A 24,410-nucleotide genomic window follows, 5' to 3' on the forward strand; every position below is an offset into this window, starting at 1 on the left:
TTGGAGACACAATATGCAAAAACTTCACTCTGAAGGTATAAGAGGCCATTTACCTATTTTTATTAACAATTTTCTATTACATAGAACTTTCCTAACTTGAATAGAAAATTCTTATTCAAATGTTTATGAACAACAAATTTACCAAAATGAGTTTAAAACAGCTTGTATGTTGATGACTTTGCCATATATTAAACAAGTAGCACTTTAAGACATGCCCAAAGAATCCTCAATACAGCCATCACAAATATTACCAAGTGGGCAAATTCAGTAGGATTCCAATTTTCAAAAGATAAAACAAATGCAATAATTTTCTATAAAGATAAAAGATGGTTAAAACAACAAACAATTAAGCTTTATCTTATAATACTGAAATTAAATTCTGCACAAATGTTAAATACCTAGAAATGGAGTTTGATCAGCACCTGAACTGGAAAGCACACCTCAAACATATTAAAGCAAAAGGCTTAAAAGACTTAGCCATATTGAAAAAACTATCACATACCAAATGGGGAACTGGGCGTAACACCATGCTCATGTTATACAAAGCAACAGTACTATCTATAATAGATAATTGTTGCCCAATATTATTCATCTGCCTCAGAAGCTACATTAAAAACACTAGATGCATTGCATCATGAAGGAATATGTTTGTGAATGGGAGCATTTCGATAATTCCCAATGATCTCCCTGTTAGGAAGCAGGTATAGTATTACCCCTAAAACATCACCGCAACTTGATAACTATGTGTAGGGGCCTTTCCCTTCAAGCAGGAACATCTCCCGCTGCTACCTGCTTTCTGAATTATAATCAAAGATTAGAAAACAATAGTGCTAGCTCTTTCCCACAAAGAACCAATATTTAATAAATTCACATAATATTAAACCAATTTTCCATCCAGCAATGGAACTCCCACCACCCTGAACTATGAAAAGAGTAAAATTATGTACTGCTCTATCATATCTTCTAAAAAGAAATATGGCAAACGCAGAAATGTACCGCCAACATGCGATGGAGCACATCAGAAGAAAGGGAGATCAACTTATGATCTATACAGATGGATAAAAAAACAACACTGGAGTAGGAGCTTCAGCATTCTCAAAAGATAAGTTAGTAAAGATAAGTCTTCCCCCCAATATCATCAGTATGCACTGCTGAACTCGCAGCCATACGAATAGCTCTAGACATAATATCTGAGATGAGAACAATTTCCACCATAACTTTTAGTGACTCACAAAGTGCTGTTGATGCTATAAACAAGTACAAGTCTACGAATCACATTGTACAAGAAATCCAAATAAAAATACACCAACTTATTCAATCAGGACTATTAATAAAAATATTTCGGATTCCAGCACACGTGGGAATTAAAGAAAACAAAAAGGCAGATACAGCTGCCAAATTAGCTTGCACTATTCTATCAACAATGACACATGCCCAAGTATCAGACTAGATAACCTCAATTAAGTCTCTAATATATCAAGACTGGCAAACAGATTGGACATCAGTGCCAACTACAAACAAACTGAGAAATATAAAAAGTGAAGTTAATTCATGGATGTCATCATCTCAAAAAGAAAGAGCTAAAGAATTTACATTTAGACTATGTATAGGCCATACTAGATTTTCACATGGTCATTTGATGTCAAATCCATATCCAGACTCAATGAAATGTAGTGAATGCCAGACACCAATGCCTGTCCAACACTTATCTGATTGTCCAATTTGGAACCATCAAAGAAATTCATTTTCAAAACCCAACTTTAAAAGGCATTTTTTCTGAATGCAAAGATTTCTTATATAATAGGATCATCATGTTCCTAAGTAAAACCGTTTTCCCAAATAAAGTCAAATTTTTTATTTTAATTTCAGGATTAATTCCTGAAATCTAGCCTGAGAAGAGCCGTTGTTAGATTCAGAGATCTGGATAAACTAATCCTTTATAATAATAATAATACACTGTCTTCAGTGCCTTTGCCTCATTCATTGGCGCCCAATCATCCTTTATTGCCCACGTCATCTAATGAAGGCAGCAGTGAGGAAGAGGATTGCTGTTTGTGCAGCCTTTGCCAGAGGGTTTCTAAGATTCATTTACTGCCTTTAGTACTAGTACTCTTAGGATATTGCTATGTCATGGTTATACTATCATGTTCTTTGGCTAGTAAAGTTCTGATAATGTGGAAGGTGGTCATAATAAGATTTTTGGGTGTTTCGCTTGCTCGAGAGTTTGAGAACTTCAGGATTCCAATTAAATGGACTTAACATCTATTTTCAACTTTTTCCATGAGGAGGAAGACAGAAACGGATGCATTTCACTTGCAGACTGGACAGCTCTGTAGATCTCCAGGGCCTTTGACTGGGCCTTTTCATTTTATTTGTCATACCAGTCCAACATCTTTGAAATTAAAGATTCCCTTCTTATACTGATGCTGGAAGAAGTGGAACATCATCTTACCTCAAAACCCCACATCACACTCAAAGGAGGTTCTTCTCTTAGGATCTCTTTGCTCCTTTGAAGAATGCTAAACATAGAAAAGTATAATGAAAACTTAAATGGAAGGTAATTGTTTACCTTCTCTCAGTGCAAGTTCCTTATTGAGGTGATTTAATTCTGGGAGAGGGTGCTTAGTGGGGCTGTTCACTATTTACAATCAGGTGGGTTCTGTGATTCGCTGATGTTCTGGCCCATTTTTATTTTTCAAATATCCTAGCATATGTTCCTATCTCCACCTTTATTCATATCACACATATTTCCCATTTGTATCTCTTTGCACATTTGTATCACAGAACCCACCTGGTTAATGATTTTGACAAACACTCATGTCCACCAGACACCATACACTTTCAGGATGGGTAGTTCTCTGGCCTTCCTTGTTTAACTCTCATATCTAATTATTATATGGAGAATTCACCATGGATAATCTCTTAGCCCCATTTTCCTCACTGAATAGTAATGCAGGTCTAACGCATTGTCTATACGTGGAATACTTGCACATAATGGTGTGACCAACATCCATAAAGACTATAGCGCTTCAGTGGTGTGGTCGGTATGGTGTTGGTGTACCACCTTGGTGGCCGTAAGTCTGATTCTCAGGCATTCAATTGAGGTGTGAGCGATGTGTATTTCTTGTGATAGAAGTCACTCTCGACAGGGTTCGGAAGGCACTTAAAGCCGTTGGTCCCGTTGCCGAATAACCTCTGGTTCCATGCAACGTAAAAACACCATACAAACAAAGTAACATAGACTATTACTAATCCCAAGAGAGGCTACACCTCTTTATTATGTTCTGCGCCTATAGAGAGAATACTGAGTAGGGAAATATGGAACCATCGACCATACCAGTATGAGAATCTGGCACTATCCAGTCCAGCAGCCTAACTTGGGCTAACATCAAGGTCTGCCCCTAAAGGTCTAATTTTGCCTATGATGCCGTATATTGTATAATCTATTCAAGAACTGTTTCATGCCCATTGCAGACATGCAGTGTTATCATAGGTAATTTAAATTTAAAAAGGTAATTTAAAGGACCATTGATAGTTGCACTGAATTGGAAGAAATCTTACACTTATAACTTTCTTATGGAGGAGAAATAAGAATGAATACCACCTCTTTTACCCAGATAACAGTTCAATATCAATCTTTGAAACTAAAATAAAACTACCACATAGTGGAGAACAACTATATTCAAAAGCACACAGTTTCAGAGTATCATGCCCCTTCTTCAGTGTGGAGACATTAAAACCCAACTGTGTTACTTAGAGTTACACCCTTGCATCCCCCTAAAACCTTCCCTTAAAGTATTATTATTATTATATTTTGGAAGAAGACCCTCTTAAACAAATTCTGTTGAATAAAATGGCAGGATTAAACAAATTGATCTTATATATTATCTTTTCTATTTTTCTTATTACTCACTTGCTTCTCTGGGCAAGCCATACTTCTTAATAACTGGCCAATATTCATATACTGTATTGGGAGAAATCTAAGTAATGCTGAATGTGATATTTTGGTCGGAAGAAAGACTGGTGCGTCATGAGGTTTCAAGCCTGGTCAGTGACCAACATCCACCTTGTATACACTCAAGTTGCCAGATGCCACAGATTCCTTGCTTCACAATCTTTGATTGTTTTTAACAGTTTCCAGCTGGCGCTAGAAGATTTTCCCTTTGTTAAGACCTCAGGTTTGTTAGCATGCTGGTATTTATAGTGGCTTGGACATATAGCTGAATTCTGATAGGTTGAACCAGTCTTGGGCAAAGCCAGGCATCCCACGATGATGGTTGCAGGAATTCAGCTGTGGAAGTGGTTAAGTAGTGTGCCCCGAAATGAATGTCAGGAGTCCTGCCTGCAGCAGGAGTTCTATCATTCTGCAGGCACTCCTGAATATCTGGCATTGTCAGGGGATCATTCACTGCTGATCTCTGGATGGTGGTAGGGAGAAGAAACATTTGAGCAATATTCAAGTTAGGTTTCTCCTTTTCTATATGGAGGGCTTCTGGGAGGCGCAGACATTGGGGATCTGTAGTTTGGTTGATAATCTCGATATTAGGTATAATATCACTCCTTTTCATTCTTGTGTTATTGGCAGTCCTGACGTGATTATAAATGGCTCCTTGGGCATGGTAGGAGAGTCGCTTGGAGAATTGCATGGTGATCGTGCCAAGGCATCCTCGGATGGGGCATGTTCATCGGTAGACTATGTTCATCTTCTTCAAGGGATCTTGCAGGGGGCCACTGGGTTGTTCCTCATCACCAAGCTGCCCATCTTCTTCACTTTATAAAATATTTATAATATTATAGGTTCAGGATGACAATTATCAGGGAAGGGGGTACCCTCAGGTGATAGCTTAGCTTCACAAGCTCGATGAAGCAGTTCAGCATTTTCCTTAAGGCCAATAACCAATCTCCCATCATCTGTTAGTAGTATGTAGTGGAATACTCTTGAAAACAAACTCCAGCTGTCTGTTCTCCACCATATTCCCAATTTGTTCTTGCTGTGTAAGCCAGTACTTGTAAAAAATATTGTTATTGTAATTTTTATTAGAGAAAATGTGTATACATATCAATTTTAATTTCCAGGTACTGGTTCAACTTCATGGACATATAATGTTAACAAATTAACAGAACAAAATATGGAGGAGATTCTAACTATAGTGAAGGAAGAGACTGGCTTCAAGATAAGAGATTCAGACCCTTTATTTGTTCGTAAAATTACCAATAAGTTCAACGAAATGTTGATATCAGATGCGGGTAAGACACTGCAGAAGTTTTTATTCTATTATTGAAGCAGTACGTATGTTAATGTCTTTCGATGTTTAGATAAAATTCTCTTTCATATATTTCTGAAATACTTGTCATTGATAGGGTATGCATGCAGTATTTTTAGTACCTGTAACTTTAATTGTACAGTCACCTCTCAATTAATGCGAGGATTATGTTCCTGGAGAGCGCATGTTAATTAAAAACACGTTATTTAAACATATTTTCCCATAAGAAATAACAGTAATATGGGGGGTTACATTCCTGGACTTGGGGAACTCTGTACTGCATTATTGATAATATAATACTATATAGGTCAGACAAAAGAGAAAAACAGAACAAAATCTAAGCAAAAGTCTTTCGTTTTAACTCTGTACTGCATTATTAATAATATAATACTATATAGGTCAGACAAAAAAGAAAAACAGAGCACAATATAAGCAAAAGTCTTTCGCTTTATTGTTAAATACAGTACAGGTATTCTCCTTTACAATGGGGTTAGTTTCCAAAAATCGTTGTTTGTTGGAAAAATCATATCTCGAATATAGCCTAGCCTACTCTAGGGTAATCAGTACCATCTTTACTTATAGGGTAGCCCAGCCTACATACACTACATGGTTGACTTTATACATATATACAGTGTAGTAATTATTAATTTCAGCTATTCTCTAGGTTCAATGCATATTGGCTTACAATAATTCAGTACAAAGAGAAATTGAATAACACTAACAAGAGTTAGCTTAGTGTATACTAATATGGTATATTGTATACATTTGAATACAGTAGCCTAGCCTACAGTTCAGGCAGTTCCCGGTTATCAATGGGGGTTCCGCTCCAGTTGGTATGCTGATAAGTGAAAACTGCCATTAACTGAAACTTGGCGATTTATGGTGCCATAATGGGGCTGATAACCGGTGCCATGAGAACCCTTATGGTGCCGATAACTAGAACTCAGCCCGTTATGGCACCAATAACCAGAACACAGCCCGTTATGGTGCCATAAATCGCTGATTTTAAGAAAAAATCCGTTCGACCCCAAAAAGCAGCCATGGCTAAACAGTAGAGACCCAGACCTTGATTGTACCAGAACTTGAAATAATCAGATTTCAATGCAAAATTTTGGGTAAATGTTGCATCTGAGCTCAAACAAAAATCTGGAATCTGACCCAGTGAATCATATGATTTTTGTAAACAAAAGTGGTTCGGTCAGTTGCTGCTAGTAGGCATTGCTCCCATGCCCATTTGGTGAGAAAAACAGTAAGAGCCACAGTTGAACTTAGATTATTGAAAATTATAGTATGAAAAAGGCATTCTGTGACAACCTAAAAATCCTGGAGATTTTAATGATAGGTTAACCCTTGAAGTGTCCATAGTTGTGTCAATAGCTAGTTACAGTCACAACTATGATACTGTAAGCAAAATATCTGTATAGCCTAAGAATGGTAAAAACCATAGGGTATTCATGTAAATCCCTTGTGATACAAGTTTTGATACTGTAAACAAAACAACTGATTATACAGCAATTACTGTGGATAATTACCAAAATTAGACGTTAGGATGAGCAAGTTCTCACTTTGTTACAGTAGTATGATCTCTATCCGTAATTCTAAAAACCAAAAAGGTCTATAAGCCTAAAGATAAGTAAATATTTCCTGAAGAAAATGATAATTTGAAAAGTTAAACATATGTTACAGAATAGAAACATTGTCATTGTACACCATTTTCATTTGATATTGTTTGCATTTTCAAAACCTGGCTGATTAAATACTATCGATATCTTTATTGCCATTTACTTGGATGGTAGAAGAGAAGTAATTTAAATATGCTTTCTTGTAAATTAACAAAGTTGGGTTTGAAATGTGCACAGTACTTGATTGTATAAGTGTTAAGTGTGATTTTGCCAGTTCTGAACATCAATTTAGCCTGTGCACAGTACTTAATCGTATAAGCATCAAGTGTGATTTTGCCAGTTCTGAACATTAATTTAGCCTGCTCCATTATTTTTTTTTATAGTGACGGCAAATGACGTCGGCAATTGGCCGTTTCTCGATTTGATTGCTTATGTCTGTATAGGTTTGCAATTGCTTCATCTGTAATAAAACAGAGAGAGAGAGAGAGAGAGAGAGAGGAGAGAGACTCTGTACTATAATTGGTTGGTTAAGTGATTTTTTTATTTTGGTTCCTAGTTTAGGAGCTGTCAGAGCATCCACGGATATGCAAACTACCCAATGATCATTTTAATAAAGGGATTTTGACAAAGGAAAAATCTATTTCTGGGGGAAGACCTGTGTCGCCTGGTGAAATGTCCCTATAGCACTCATTTCTAGGTATAAATAAATGCTAAATATACCAGAGAAAAAAGCCATATGGAATGCTAGAGTTACTACCTCCAGCTCGCTCACCCTCATAGGGTGTCGGTATAGCAGAGGGGCGAGTGGAAACCACTATCACAGATGCTTTGCCAATTAGAAGTCTCCTCTCTCAAAATCCCCCTCTAGAGAGGTGCCGTTACAACGTCTGCCTTCCGCTCGCTACTACTACCTCTTGCCAGAAACCCTCATTCCTGAAATATGCACCCAAGCTTGGGCCAGCTAAAGGGTGGGGAAAAGGAAAAAGAGAGGGATGGGTTCACCGGGCGACACAAGTCTTCCCCCAGAAATAGATTTTTCTTTTGTCAAAATCCCTTTTCTGGGCTCGACCTGTGTCGGCCAGTGAAATAGTAGCAGAGAATTGGCCATACAAGCTTGGAAATAAAACGTAAACAAAAATTTATATGAAAGGAAAATAAAAATTTTCTTAAAATTATTGTTTTAATAACCAAGGTAAGGATAACAAGTTACAAATGGTAAAAAGCACCTAATATGACCAAATCCTTACCATCCTGGGAAAAAGCAACAGGTAATGAACATAAAAACAAATATAATAATGAACTACTAAGTACATGTACAGGAGTGGGTTGATGTGCAATCCAGTCTGGAACAAAGGCAGAAAGGCAGAGATTACAAGCGAGGCAGGTAGGTGAGAGTGAGTACCAAAAGATAATTAATAGCAAAATAATAAAATACAGATATAGAGTTACATAACTAGGCTGTATCAGGGGAGACAATGTTCCCTGCAGCCACTGCCAAATATTTAAGGGCCTCTAGATTTTTCAGATAGTGGCGTTTAAATACTGTCAGGATTTCCAACCCGTATATTTTTTAAGGTCCTCGAAGTTCATATGATGAAAATAATTAACTGAGGTAGCCACTGCCCGGATATCATGGACATGAGGGACTGAATCCGGATTGGCTTGTTTAATAAAATAAAGAATTTGTTGTCTGATTCCCTTCAAGGAAATGGTTCCACCTTTCTCTCTAATAAAAAGAGGACCTGAAGACGTTTTAGAAGTTCTGCCCAGATAAGATTTTAATGTAATAATAGGACAATGATGGGTCCTGTGGAAGAGGGACAATCTTCCATGGAGACCACCTGTTTTTTGGGTCTTCATTCTTTGCTAAGAATTTCCGATTTGGAGAGAGCAGAACTTCTCCTGACAGGAGGAAATCAATATGATTTGGTTCTCTAGAGAGAGCCGACAGTTCAGATATTCTGGCGCCTGAGGCCAGACTCATTAAAAATAATGTTTTCCTGAGAAGGGTTATATATGAGCATGATTCGTTATCAGTATCTGAAGCCAACCTGAGTACGTCATTTAAAAACCAGGAGACTGTGTGAGGGCAGTCTACCGGTCTCAGACGAGCACATGCTCTAGGGATAGACGAGAAGTGCGAATCTGTTAAATCAATATTAAAGCCAAACTGAAATATCTTCCTCAAGGCAGATTTAGTCGTAGTAATGGTACTAGCAGCTAGTACCATTGCTACGTAGTCATCTTCTGGACATCTGATTCTTTTAGAAAGATGGCTAGCTTCCTTACTGCTGAATCATACTGCCTGAGTGTTGATTCTCTTTTGTCTGACTCCACAAACAAGGTGTTTAGTGGGTCAATACTAGCATCCTTCTGTGCCGCAAACTTCATGAAGTCCATAAAGTTAGGGCATTCAGAATTCTAGAGGAAGCTGACACAGTCTGAGTTTGTACTATTTGAGTCAGTTTTGGGTTGGGAATCCATCTGGGACGGAGTTTCAACTCTAGTAGAAGAGGAAACCAATTAGTCTTCGGCCAGTTGGGTGCTACCAATGCTATCTGTCCTCTGAAAGATCTGAGTTTGTGTAGAACTTTCAGCAAGAGGTTTATTGGCGGAAATAGGTAAATCTTCTGCCAATTGTTCCAGTCTATGGACATCGCATCTGTGGCGTGAGCCAGAGGATCCAGATTGGGAGCCACATAACACGGAAGTTTGTGATTGGACTCCATGGCGAACAGGTCTACCTGAAGGAACGGGAGTTGTTGGCAAATCCAATGGAATGATTTTGTGTCCAAGGACCACTCCGACTCCAGCGGAGTTGTTCTGGACAGTGAGTCCACGATGACATTCCGTACTCCTGCCAGGTGAGTAACTGACATGTGCCAATGATGTTTCATTGCCAACGAAAAAATTGCAATCATCACATGATTTATTTGGCTCGACTTGGAGCCTTCTCTGTTTATGCAATAAACTATCACTGTGCTGTCCGAGACTAGTCTGATATGAGTAGCCCCCCATCCGCTCAGAGAGGCATCTGTGTGGACTATCAGAGACGGTGGGGGAAATTGTAGTGGCACTGATTTGGAAAGACTCCGAACTTCCGTCCATGGGCAGAGTCTTTTCCTTAATATTGGTGGAATCAAGGAGATTTTGTCTCTGAACTTGTTGTTGGCTCTTTTCCGCCAAACCCGATTGATATCCTTCAGTCTGGCTTTCAACAGAACATCTGTTATTGAAGCAAAATGAAGTGAACCTAAGATTCTCTCTTGGGTACGACGAGAAGCCCGTTTGTTCTTGAGGAATTGTCTCGTAGCTTTCGCTATCTCTCTGCACTTCTTTGGGGGAAGAGATAGTTTGTGTGTGGTTAGGTCCCATTGAATTCCCAACTATTGAAAGCGAGACGCCGGAATGAGACGGGACTTTTCCTTGTTTATCTGGAAACCCAGGTAGTCTAGGAATTTTATTACTTGGTTGTTGCCTTGCGGCATTCCTTGTCGTTGGTTGCCCAAATGAGCAAGTCGTCTAGGTACATCCTGGCGCATGTGATGTAGACCACACTTTGTCGAAATAAACACAGGCCCGGAGACATACCAACAGAAGCTACATAATAAATTTTCTTAATATTAAGCTCTGAATGTCTCCGCCTACTCCGGAATCCATAATCTCGTTATCACAATAGCTATAACCGGCGGGGTTGGACTGATACGAGCAGAACGGAAAATAGGTAAAACCTAAGCCTGAGTCTGATCACACCGGAGAAGATTAGCAGTTCCAAGTCAATTAGAAATGCATCTCTAAGCCTAGTTCCACCCCCACTGGAGTGGGGAAGCAGCGATAACACTAGAGAAGTACAGAAAACAGAGCGGCGGAACAGCGGTACGTAAATTCGGGCGTATAGCCTCCTGGCGGGTGTGATGGTAGACCACACCTCGCTAGAAAAAACACAGGTCCGGAGACATACCAACAGAGATTACATAATCTACTAATCCCCCAATCTCCTCCGACTAATCCCCAGGACCGTGCTCTACGCTAGCTGATGTTCATCGGTAGGATTACTTGGGCAGCGAGCTAACAAAGCAGCGCCAGAATGAGTCCGGGACAGGGGTGGGGATGTCTGGAGGAGAGTGGACGAGTCGTGATCGCCTGGCCACAGCTACCGATCAGAGAATACCACTTCTCGAGAAGCCGTTAACTAGCCCACTACTAAAGGGGGCAGAAGACGGTAGGCCAACTGACATCCTAAAGGGGGCAATGGCCCAGGCTACACTCAACAAAATTTAATTCATAAAATAATTGATGAGGAATTATTGGAAGTACTGACGAAAAGGGGGGGGGGGGGGGGGGACCGCACCCAGCTAAGATCCTACCCTAACCCTCCGAAATCAGTACAGATCCGGTCAGGTAGGCTAAGATGGCTCCTATAAGGACGTCACGAAGGGGACACCTAGAACCTAACTCAACCCTCGAAAATCGAATCTACCGATCTGGTCAGGTAAGATAGACCTAGCCCCTACAAACGTAACAAGAGAGGAACTCTCTAGTCCTGGGCCACTCTCCAAGGAAACATATCTGCCTGGTCGGGTTGGCGGTACGAGGAGCCACTAAGGTTGGTGGGATATACGCAGCCCGCCTAGCCTACCCTCCAAAACCTAGCCTAGGTCAGGTCGGATAGGCTAGGGTAGGACATCATGAAGAACTTCCAACTCATCAAATAGCAATACAAGATTATAATCGAAAACTAAACTGGAAATGTACATGCATGAGCACCGCGAACGAATGAGGAATCTTCACCTCTAAAGCTAAACTGGCATACCGCTAGGCTAGCCTAGGGCTCCTAAAACACAATACAGTGGTACCTTGAGATACGAAAGGCTCAACTTACGAAAAACTTGAGATGCGAAAGCTAATACGAAAAATTTTACGGCTCTACATACGAAAATTTTTCAAGATACGAAAGGTTGTTGCTGTAACGTCCAAGATTCGCCCGGACCACCGATAACAATTTTGAAACTCGCGCGCTGCCAACTGAGTAGACTCGCCACCATCCTCCTGCTCTCCCATTGGTTCCAGATGCTAGTCACCGCCATGAGATCCTTCTCTCCTATTGGTCAGCATCCTTCCCATCATGCGTCTACTACGTAGCAGCGTGCCTCGGCCACTCGTCCCAGCATCGTTATCGTATGCACGCGGTATTTATTCGTTCTAACGATTTCGTTTATTAACATAAATTCGTTAGTGATTTCGTTGCAGTATACGTACTTTATCGTGTTGTGTGAGAACTTTACTCTACTTATATGTAAATTACGTACAGTGTATAGTAGTCATGGGTCCCAAGAAAGTTGAAATTCACGGAAAGAAGAGGATGCTCTCTTTGGAGACAAAGATGGAGATTATCAAGAAGTATGAAGCTGGTATGCGATTGAGTGTGATCGCCAAGGAATACGGCCGAAATCTGTCGACAATAGGCACTATCCTTAAGCAGAAGGATGTCATCAAAGCAGCTACACCTTCCAAGGGCGTCACTATTTTGTCCAGCAAGAGGACCCACGTGCACGACGAGATGGAAAGGCTTCTGCTTGTCTGGATAAAAGACAAAGAAATCGCTGGTGATACGATAACGGAGATGGCAATCTCCCACAAGGCCAGAGTTATTTTCGGCGATTTGATTGCCCAGGCCAAAGACGATGGAGGAGAAGGGACATCAACGCCAACCCCAGAGTTCAAGGCTTCGCATGGGTGGTTTGAGAAATTCCGTAAACGGACTGGCATCCATTCGGTGGTGCGGCATGGGGAGGCTGCCAGCTCGGACACGAAAGCGGTCGAAGCCTTTAAAAAGACGTTCAACGAGATGATGACCAAGGAAGGCTACTGTTCTCAACAAGTCTTCAACTGTGATGAGACTGGCCTTTTTTGGAAAAAATGCCTCATCAGACGTACATCACGGAGGAAGAGAAGCAGCTACCCGGGCATAAGCCTATGAAAGACAGGCTTACGCTCGCACTTTGTTCAAACGCCATTGGGGATTGCAAGGTGAAGCCCCTACTGGTCTATCATTCAGAGACTCCTCGAGCCTTCAAGGCCCACAAAGTGCTTAAGGAGAAGCTTCCAGTGATGTGGAGGGCTAATGCAGAAGCCTGGGTAACGAGGCTTTTGTTCACGGAGTGGGTAAATCTGTGTTTCGGCCCAACAGTGAAGAAATTCTTGAAAGAGAAGCGCCTCCCTCTGAAATGTCTGCTGGTGTTGGACAATGCCCCTGCCCACCCTCCTGGCCTCGAGGAAGATATCCTAGCGGAGTATTCCTTCATCAAGGTTCTTTATCTTCTGCCTAACACCACCCCTCTCCTCCAGCCCATGGACCAGCAAGTGATGTCGAACTTTAAGAAGCTGTATACGAAACATCTTTTCAAGAGATGTTTCGACATCACCGATACCACAAACCTCACCTTGTGTGAATTTTGGAAGGAGCATTTCGATGTTGTGATATGCATCCGACTCATTGACCTAGCTTGGCAGGGGGTTTCGAGGCGAACCTTGAATTCCTTGTGGAGGAAACTCTGGCCTGATGCCGTATCCGCCCGAGACTTCGAGGGATTCGATGTGGGCGAAGCTGGTGCTGCAGATTCAGAAACAGGACGAGGACGACATCAATGACCTTCTCGAGGAGCACCAAGAGGAGCTTACGACGGATGACCTGAAGGAGTTGGAGGCCATGCAACATAACGTCGTTCAAGAGGAGTTCTTTAGCAGCGGCGAGGAGGAGGACGACGACCCTATGACAATGGCAGAAATTAAGGATGTTCTAGCTGCTTTTCATAAAGTGCAATCGTTTGTTGAAAAAAAGACCCGGAAAAGGCTTACACAGGTTGTATGCTTGCGCAGTTCGATGAGACTTGCCTTAGTCGCTTCAGGAACATTGTGAAAAGTAGGCAAAAGTAATCTTCCTTGGATACTTATTTTTTAAAGAGGCCTTTAGTATTAGCAGGAGTAAGCAAAAAGGAAGAACCAAGTGATACTAAAAAACAGAAAGTTGAAAAAGGTGATGAAGTTGAAATTTTGTATAAAAAAAAAAAAAAAAAATAATGTACGTTAAGTATAAAAAGGTAAAAAAAAAAAATAAGTAAAAAATAAAAAAAAGACAAATTTTTAATTTTAGTTTTTTGTAAAGTTAAGTGTTACAGTTTTGTTAATGTGTTTCGTAAATTTTAGTTTATGTATGTTTTCCTTACATTTTTTGTGTTTTGTAAAGTTAAGTGTACGTACGTACTTATCTGCCGTTTGTCCTCCTCCTCTGTCGCCACTTTCGGAGATAGCCTCACTCGAAAGATAAGCTTCCACATTTTACTACATACGTACAGTATTTCTTGTATACCATGTACACTAATACACTTTATTTACAGGTAATTAGCAGTATGTTATTAAGTTAAGTATTGAATGGTCCAAATTGTAGTATTTCATTGTTTATAGGTCAATTTAGCTTTATTATGAAATTTACTGGGGTGTTTTTGGAGGGCTTGGAAGGGATTAGCCATTTTACATGTAAAATGCGGTCCAAGATACGAAAAACTCATAATACAAAGGGCGCCTCGGAACGGATTAATTTCGTATCGCGATGTACCACTGTACAGTAAGTCCTCTGGTTACGCCGGTCTCGACTTACGATGTTTCGTTGTTACGAACGCGCCCCCATAAAAATATAAAAAATAATATGATGCGTCGTTCCGTCTTACGTGGTTCAGCGTTGTAAGCGACGTAAACAAACGCGAACTAGTTCCGGGCGCACGGCGGAAGAATACGCTTTGTGGGGGAGAGGACGGCGTCGCTTCGCTACGCTCATTCCTCGCCCATACGCCATTTTGGTTGTTTACGCTGCCTCTCTCTCCCTCGTGTTGTATCGTTTTTGTAACTTTTCGCTCTTTGTTATGGCTCCCAAGCGCAAGGCGGACTCTTCTGATGGTAATGCATCGAAGAAAAGAAAGGCCATCACCTTGGAAATTAAAGTGGACATTATAAAGCGATCTGAGAAGGGAGAAGCGCCAACAAACATTGGCCGCTCGCTTGGCCTTAGCCGTTCGACCGTTGCTACCATTATCAAAGATAAAGAGCGCATCGTTGAACATGTGAAAGGATCTGCTCCTATGAAAGCGACAGTGATAACCAAGCAGCGTAGTGGTCTAATAATTGAAATGGAAAGGTTATTGGTGCTTTGGTTAGAAGATCAAAATCAACGGTGTATCCCAGTCAGCCTTATGGTGATTCAGGAGAAGGCGAAAAGATTGTTTGAAGCGTTGAAAAAAGAAAAGGGGGAGGGAAGTGAAAGTGAAGAGTTTGTGGCTAGTAGGGGTTGGTTTATGCGATTTAAGGCTCGGGCCAATTACCATAACCTTAAAGTGCAAGGGGAAGCTGCTAGTGGGGATGAGAAAGCAGCGAGTGAATTTCCTAAAGCGTTGTCTGAGATAATTAAGGAGGGGGTTATTCTGCTCAGCAAGTGTTTAACGTGGATGAGACAGGCTTGTTTTGGAAGCGTATGCCTAACCGCACTTACATCGCCAAGGAGGAGAAGTCAGCACCCGGTCATAAAGCCAGCAAGGAGAGGCTAACTTTACTTCTTGGGGGTAATGCTGCTGGCGACTTCAAACTGAAGCCCTTGTTGGTGTATCAGGCTGAAAATCCAAGGGCACTCAAGGGCATTTGGAAGGGTCAACTACCAGTAATTTGGAAGTCCAACAAGAAGGCATGGGTGATACTTGCAGTGTTTGAGGACTGGTTGGTAAACCATTTTGTTCCAAATGTGGAGCGGTATTGCGCCTCCAAGGGTATCCCCTTTAAGGTGTTGCTAGTGCTGGACAATGCCCCTGGACACCCTGCCCAGCTGGGAGACTTCAACCCCAATGTCAAGGTGGTTTACCTTCCACCTAATACCACGGCCCTTTTACAGCCTATGGACCAAGGAGTGATTGCTTCGTTCAAGGCCTACTACCTACGAAGGACAATTGCTATGGCTTTACAGGCAACTGAAACCAAGAAGGACTTGACTCTGAAGGACTTTTGGAAATCCTACAACATCCTTGATGCTGTAAAGAACATTGCTGATTCCTGGGAGGAGGTTAAGCAAACAAACATGAATGGTGTCTGGAAGAAAATTTGTCCTCAATTTGTGAATGATTTCCATGGGTTTGAGGACACAGTTCAGCAAGTTGTCAAGAACGTTGTTGCCCTGAGTAAGGAAATCAATTTGGAGATGGAGGTTGATGATGTTACAGAGCTGCTGGAGTCTCATGGCGAGGAGTTATCTGCTGAGGACCTGATACAACTGGAGAAGCAGATGATAGAGGAAGAAGAAGAAGAAGCACCCACCCCAGAGCCTAAGGCTTTCATAAGGCAGGACTTGGCAAGAGGTTTTGCAGAGTTGCAGCAAGCATTGGCAACTTTTGAGGCTCAGGATCCCAACTTGGACAGGTTCACTAGGGTTTCCAGAGGCATCATGGATTTGATGCAGTGTTACAAGGAGATCTTGGATGAAAAGAGGTTGCTCTCTGTTCAGACTAACCTGGAGCAGTATTTTAAGAAGGTAGAGAGGCCTGCAAGAGATCCTGTACCCTCTACCTCAGCTGCCTCTGCTAATCCGGAATCGCCTGCCCCACAATCTCCAGCACCTTCTGAATGTTCTGCTAACCCAGACTCGCCTGCCCCACAATCTGCAGCACCTTCTGAATGTTCTGCTAACCCAGACTCACCTGCCCCAGCATCTCCAGCACCTTCTGTAGGTTCTGCCTCACCTCAAGACTCACCTGCCCCAGCATCTCCAGTATGTTCTGCCTCACCTCAAGACTCACCTGCCCCAGCATCTCCAGCATCTTCTGGAGGTTCTTTTTCTCTTCACTAACCTCCCCCAGTCTCTCCAGCACCGCAGCTTCCTCTCCAGTGTGCAAGCCAACCAAATTAATAAAGGTAAGGAATTGTTCTCTCGTTGTTATTGATACGTATTTACATTAAATCATGTGGTATTTTTTAATGTTCCGACTTACGCTGAAAATCATGTTACGATGCATCTTGAGAACGGATCAACGTTGTAACTCAAGAACCCCCTGTACTCGCGCATAACGTAGTATGAAGCATATCACCGTACGCACGAAAGGGAACCAACTCTCTCCTGAGGGACTGATGATAACGGAAAAGGCCCTATAATAGGCTAATAACGTAAGGACCAAACCGTAATAAACAAAGCTCTCAGTATACGTCAGGAGCGAGATGGGCCCTATAATAGGCTAATAATGTAAGGATAAAACTGTAATAAACAAGGCTCTCAGTAATCATCAGGAGCGAGAGCGATAACAAAATACGAAAACGGTAGCCTATACAGTGAAGAGCTAAACGGTGAATAAAATTACACAGCAAAATAAAATTCTGATATAAACGCGCACGCCGACAACCATGCATCCAAAATGGCGGATTCGTAAGAGTGTCATACCCGGCTCCCCAGAACAAATGACTTAAAATAAGGGCCAAATATGGATGCATTGTTGTCCCAACGTGTTCAAAAACAATAAATGGAATACTCAACTTAGATAAAGAAGCTTCTTGGTCAAGGGAAGACATGATGCTTCGCAAAAACACTTCCTGGAGACAGCGAAAACAGCGCGTGCAGACATGAAGAGTGCTATTTCAGGAATGAGGGTTTCTGGCAGAGGTAGTGGTAGCGAGCGGAAGGTAGACATTGTAACGGCACCTCTCTAGAGGGGGATTTTGAGAGAGGAGACTTCTAATTGGCAAAGCATCTGTGATAGTGGTTTCCACTCGCCCCTGTGCTATACCGACACCCTATGAGGGTGAGCGAGCTGGAGGTAGTAACTTTAGCATTCCATATGGCTTTTTTCTTTGGTATATTTAGCATTTATTTATACCTAGAAATGAGTGCTATAGGGATATTTTACCGGCCGACACAGGTCGAGCCCAGAAAAACAGTTGTTTTACTGTAATCATATTGCATTTATCATTACCATATTGAATTATAATACAAGTAGAGTGATCTGACTTGCAGTCTGGTTTTGTTTACATTCTTGAAATATCAGCTGATTTCATTTTATCGATATGCTCACTGTCTTCAGATGCCAAATGGAACTTAATTTACGAAAGAAAGCTGGGTTTAAGAATTACAGCTACTTGTAGTATATTAAGTAAAGTGCTACTTGTGTTTTTTTTGTCAGTTTGAGACAATGCTTTTGCCTGGCAAAACATTCTGTAGTCTACTCATTATTCGTAATTCCTAGTCATGCTTGACTTACAATGCTCGTAATTCATAGTTCCCAGTCATGCTTGACTTTGAGCCTTGTTGTTTACTAGGGGCAATATTTTCTTGGTAGTAATATATAATCAAATTAAAGGGTTTTGAGATATCAACAGCTCCCCAGTTATCCCTAATATCGGGATTCTTTCCAATTTTAAAGGAATACATTTATGAGGAGCTGCTTTCAATGGGCAAAACTCTGCCGATAATGGTGTCATAATATAAAGCAGCTATGAAAAGTCCCCTTATTTTACAAGGATAATTTGAGAGAAAAACAATTTTAATATAACATGTATTGAAAGATATTTTAAAGTGATTTTGTATACATCATCCAGTAGACTGTATGATGGTTTGTTTATGTCTGTTTACGTCTGCTCATGGCCACTGGCTAGCGATGTAACTTAGGGAATTTTTCATAAGGTTATGATAACCTGACATAATTTGGCTTATTTTTAATATTTTATTAATTTGCTGTAAGAATTAGGCTTGATTTTCAATGTTTTTCTTATTAGCAACAATAATTATGCCTACCCCTTAAAGTACATACTACATACCTAGCCTAGCTTATGGCTGAATTTGGCGTACATAAGGCAGTTATTTTACTACACTATATATTTAAAAATGAAAAAAGTGTTATTTAACACTGAACTTATTTAATTGTAATTACTGAACTTATTTAATTGTAATTACAGTAGTACCTTGGACTTCAAACTTATCTATTCCAGAAGGCCGTTTGAAGTACGATTTGTTCGAAATACGAAACAAATATCCCCATAAGAAATAAAGGGAATCAGGATAATTTGTTCTAGCCAATCCAAAAAGTCCCCCTTTTCACATTATTTCTATTATGTGTTCAAAAGTTAAATTAAAATTGTGAAGTAATGAAACTGTACGTTATATGAAGTAAAATTTTCAAAATGTTATTTTTTCTGTGTACGATTTACGAACCGTTTGGTGAAAATGGCGCCGGGCTGGCTGGGGAATGGAGGGAGGAAAGACAGGAACCCTTTGAGGAAGCTGAAAGCGGCGCCAGTTTGTTTAGTACAGAGCTTAGTTACTTTTAAAGTACGTAGTAAAAAAATCTAAAAAAGCAATTGTCACTAGGTAAGTACATATTATACCATAACAAAAATAAAAGTGATTTGGGCAGATCAAGTATAAGTGAAAGAAATGGGCAAATAATCATCCCAGCCCAGCTGATAAGTCAGTGGGAAGCAGAGCCCTTCTTCCCTCTCCTCTCCTCTCTCTATCATCTCACTCAGTACACCGAACACTGACTCAAGCCTTTTTTTTTTATTGTGTTGCATTTGATTGATTTCATGTTTTATCATTATGTCAAATTTATTGCAAAATAATTTTTTATGTGAATTGGTACTGCTTTTACGAACATATTATAGTAAAGATTTTACTGTCTCTTCTCTCCTCAACAATACCACGCACACGATAACTTGAAATCATTCATTCATTATTCCTCAAAAATATAAATGCTCCCTCGCTCTACCTCAAGTTAGCTGTATATCACCACAGTGATGAATGATTTTGTTAATCGTTTATGCTAAATTCTATTGGGAAAAGCTTTGTTCTTTCATTTACTATTTTAATATTGTTCAACTAAACCGTCTCACTCGGCGCACCGAACACTGGCTCATTTAAGAATTTTCTTTACTCTTTTTTTTCTGTATTGCATTTCATTGTTTTCATATTTTATCTGTACGTTAAATTTATTGAGAAATTCCCTTTTTTGTGCGAATTGTTATTGCTTTTACATACATGCAGTAATATTTTAACTCCTCAACATATCGACATTCCCTCGTTCAGTCTCAAGTCAGATGGGCGTGATGTCACCACTATTACGTACAATTTTATGCATCTTTTATGCTAAATGTTATATTGAAAGCGTAATTTTATATTACATAAATGCTTTAAACTTTTACATATTTATTTTGTCAAATATGGTTATCATTAAACTATGTACTGTAAATGAAAAAATTTTTTAATACACTTTAATTTGTAAGACCCAGTAGGCCGTCGAATACAAGTATAAACTAGATAATCAGTCAGTTCGAAGAATGAGAATTTGCTTGACAAACGATACAAAATTTTCTTGAAAATTTTGTTCAAAAAACGGAAAGTTCAACATAAGAAACGTTTGACAAACGAGGTACCACTGTATGTGTATTTATGTGTAATGTTTTGCATAAAAAGGCAAGGTTAGGATAATAACTGGTGGTCAAGAACAGATTAATCCATTTTCAGTTATTTCTTATGGGAAAAATTCATTCAGATCTTGACAAAATCACATCTTGTCGCTTCTTCTGGAACAGATTAGCATCAAGATCAGGGGCTCTACTGTATGTTTATAGCATTACTTTTTTTGGGACATTTTTTGTCACCCTCCCCTCTCCCCTACAGTTTGGTTGGATTGCAATCAATTGTCCAAATGTGACCATTTTCCATGCTTAGCGATGAATTGCTTGCCAAAGGGACATTTTTCATTTTTAAGGAAAGCTCCATTTGACCCCCTAAAGCACCCAAGGCCTTATTATTCAGGCCTTTTTTTGCCCTAGTACAGTGTGGCCGGATTGCAATTTGTCCAAATATTGCCATTCTCAGTTTTAAGTAAAAATCTATTTGACCCTAAAAAATACACCAAAAATACACTTTACTATTCAGGCCTTTTCTGCACCCCTGCAATATGTCCATATTGCAATCAGCTGTCAAAATATGGTCATTTTCCACATATGGTAATCAATTGCTTGCCAATATGCTGCCTTTTTTTTTTAAGCCTCACTGTTTGGGCCTTTTTGATCCCTTGCAATATGGCCAGATTGCAATCAATTATCCAATTGTGGCCATTTTCCATGCATAGTGATCAATTGGTTGCATTTTTCTCAGTTTTAAGGAAAAGTCTGTTTGACCCACAAAACACACCCAAGGCTATAGCTTACTAGGAAACACTCAAGGCTGTAGCTTACTACTCAGGCTTATTTTGCCCCCCGCAATATGGCTTGATTGCAGTCAGTTGTGCAAGTTTGGCCATTTTTTATGCATATTGATCAGTTTAACAATACTAGGCTGTTTTTTGTTTCTGAGCTTGGAAAAATCTGTTTGACTCCAAAAACCACCCAAAGCATTTGCTATTAGCCTTACAATTTGGGCCTTTTTTTTTTTGCCCCCCTCTGCAATATGGCCAGTTTGTAATCAGTTATCCAAATATGGCCAGTTTCTATTCATTGCTTGCCAGTTAGCTGCATTTTTCTGTTATAAGGAAAGTGTTTGATACCCAAAGTACATCCATAGCCGTACTATTCTTGGAGTTTTTGCCCCCCTGTAATATGGCTGGATTGCAATCGGTTTTCCAGATATGAATATTTTCCATGCGTAGTGAACAATTCTTGCCAATAGACTGAATTTTTCTGTTTTATGGAAAAGTAGGTTTGACCACCAAAAAACACTTATGGCCATAGCCATAATTATATGTATCTCCTTTTAAGGGCTAATGAATTAAAAGTATTTAAATTTTTTCCCAAGATTTAACATTATTATAAAGAATGGTCATTAACTGTGGAGTTGTCATGTGAATAAGTGAATAGTGACAGAAACATTGCATAATGAAGCATTTAGTTATTTTTATGAGGGCATGGCTTCTGGAAAAAAAAGAAAAAGAAAAAAAAAAAAAAGTGTCCTGGCAGGTTTTAGTAGGGTAAAATGACTAGTTAATTCAGTTATATTATAACTCTGATACTAGTTTAGAAATTGTCATGTGTTTAGGCAATTCTTATTGTCAAAAAGGCTGCTTGTTTATTGGTACCAACTTTAGATTTAATCAGATGATCATATGAATATAGTAAAGTAATATGATAACTATAATGAAATAATTATAGAGTACAGAATGTGAAAATGGAAATGAACATTTGTATCAGGTATTTAGTGTGTTACTGTTATAATCTACTTCAGAGGTACCAAGAATGGTATACACCATCAGGGATCAGCTAGTTTCATCCCCTACGAGAAGTGAATGTTTTAAGCCTCGTGGGCTCGCAAGGTCCATCGCAGTCAAGTCACGGTGTTTTGATGCATCTTTAGTTATTGATGGTGGTCTTTCCTTCACATTCAATGATGGAACAAGAGCACTATTAGAAATCTATGAAGAGGATTCTCTTCGCACTGTGACTCTCTATGAAGATCCAACAGAAGTTTCTTTCAAGCACTGATTTCTAGTCATAACAAGTTTTTTTTTGAAGAGCTGAAGACATTTGTAAAGGTGGTTTTTTTTGTGTAGACATGTATATGTACTGAAAAAGGTATGTTTAACCATTCCCTATTGTACAGAATGAAGTTAGATTTGCCCTAGGCAACTCACTGAATTCTGTATATTTGGTTATAGTTTTCAATATTTTGGACAATTGCACAATAAATTAAAGCCTAGGACAGTTAATATATTCATCTGTTTGATAAAAAGCTTTAATTATTTGGTTAAAGCATTAGGATTTGGTTTCTAGATTCTTTTTGGTTTTGTGCCTGTGTGTTTTGGTTGGGGGAATCCCCTATTAACTTAATCTAATTAAAGTCATATGGTGGAACTAAACATGAAAGCATGATTTTAATGTGGCTATGTGAATCTTGTATACAAAATGACAAGTGCATAGTGATGTACAGTTTTTATAAATTATGTGATTGTAATGGTTTTCTTTTTAGATCACACGTGATAAAAAAAAGTTATTCATTGTTATTTTGTGATTTTATGACTAGCTCTTTTCCTGTCTTTCTGACATTCACTACTTTAATCTTTCCTTTTCTCCCTATCACCATATAAGATGTACACAGGAAATAACGGGATAAGATCATTTGCCTATAATAGTTGCGCTAAGTACCAACCATTACCATTCTGGGCCTTTGGTAAAGGACCAACAACTTTGTCTATCAGTTATTTTACTCTTCAAATCTTTTAGAACTGTTCTTATATTATAGTGCAGTACAGGTATTGGTTTTTTCACTTTGACCAATATATTTTACTCCATGATTATCTCATAAGTCCTCAATTTCCTGCAATGTGAAAGTCAACTATTCATTAAGTTTTCGTGTTATACTGGATTGAGCCATATTTGCGAGAAACCATTCTGTGAGTACGTAATTTAGTGTAATGTAACTTATGCCAGGCCACAAGTAATGTAAATATAGTATACGTATCTTTATTTCTCCCTTGTTTTACCAGTACCTGATCTCCTAGTTGCTAAAATTGAGGATTGTTTATATCTAATATGTAGAAACTTATTGTATCAGTTATTTTTTTAACAGTATGTGGAGTGTACAGAAGTATGGAAATAGGTCCTTGACATATGGTGGGGGATCTGTTCCAGCACTGCGCCATAAGTTGATTTCCAAGGTAAGTTGGTGTTTCACCTTCAATGGCGCTGTAACTTGATTTTTAGCGCTGTAGCTTGATTTTGCATAAAATTACAGTACTGTAAGTACTGCTAACTTTATGCCTATTCTTGCCGTTAGCGCTGCAACTTAATGCAGCATAGAGTTATGGCACTGTAAAATGCCATTAATGGGGCTAAAAAGGGATCTTAACCCTCTTGCGCACAGGCCGAAAATATAAGGGTGTAAGGTACACGACTTTTCCTCCAGTCTGAAAAGAACGCAGATGGAAAAGTTTTTTGGTAACATTCAGTATGTCCGAACTATAACTGTTATAGGCTTCTGGTTAGTGTTATTATGTCAGCAAATGATTTAATTATTTCCTAAAGCAATCAGAACATCTTTACGAGGCTTAGAAATAATGAAAACTATGTGATAAACATGAAATTTTTAAGAAAAATCATAGATATTTTTTGCAAATAATCATGAAAAATATAATAATTAGGTTTGGGGATTTTGTTTTAAACCTAAATTATATAGAAATTTTTTATCTTTCACATGGAAGCAATAATTTTGCTATAAATGTGTTTGCTAATGAGTTGTAATTGCTTAAAAAATGCTAATTTTTTACGGAATGCAATTTTCAGATTTTCCAACTTACTTATGTTGATGTTTTGTATCGTAGCTAAGTAAGCTAGTGGTGTCAGGTGTGCATTTTCTTCAAGATTCATCATCTGTCGACCCAATGGCATCAACTATGCTTTCTATGATTGACATGTTTTTTTTTTTCTTTTTTTATGAATTTTTCCCGAAAATAACTTACATAAGTGTGCACTCATGGAAAAAAATTTATTGGCGCGTCATCAGATCACGAGA

General features: G+C 39.3%; 2 protein-coding genes and 1 long non-coding RNA gene across 6 annotated transcripts in view; 2 read left to right on the plus strand and 1 right to left on the minus strand.

Annotated features, from left to right (window-relative positions):
• Positions 1–24,410, plus strand: part of LOC135219358 (WD repeat, SAM and U-box domain-containing protein 1-like) — a gene marked incomplete at its 3' end in the record, with an annotated part of 295,720 nt that overhangs the window by 87,084 nt on the left and 184,226 nt on the right.
• Positions 1–24,410, minus strand: part of LOC135219355 (NAD kinase 2, mitochondrial-like) — a gene marked incomplete at its 3' end in the record, with an annotated part of 495,179 nt that overhangs the window by 31,199 nt on the left and 439,570 nt on the right.
• Positions 5,080–23,369, plus strand: LOC135219352 (uncharacterized). The gene is made up of 2 exons (XR_010315419.1): positions 5,080–5,247; positions 22,128–23,369. It is a non-coding gene; the product is annotated as an uncharacterized LOC135219352 (long non-coding RNA).

The sequence above is a fragment of the Macrobrachium nipponense genome, chromosome 1 (assembly GCF_015104395.2).
Source record: "Macrobrachium nipponense isolate FS-2020 chromosome 1, ASM1510439v2, whole genome shotgun sequence".
In the NCBI taxonomy this organism is placed as follows: Eukaryota; Metazoa; Arthropoda; class Malacostraca; order Decapoda; family Palaemonidae; genus Macrobrachium; species Macrobrachium nipponense.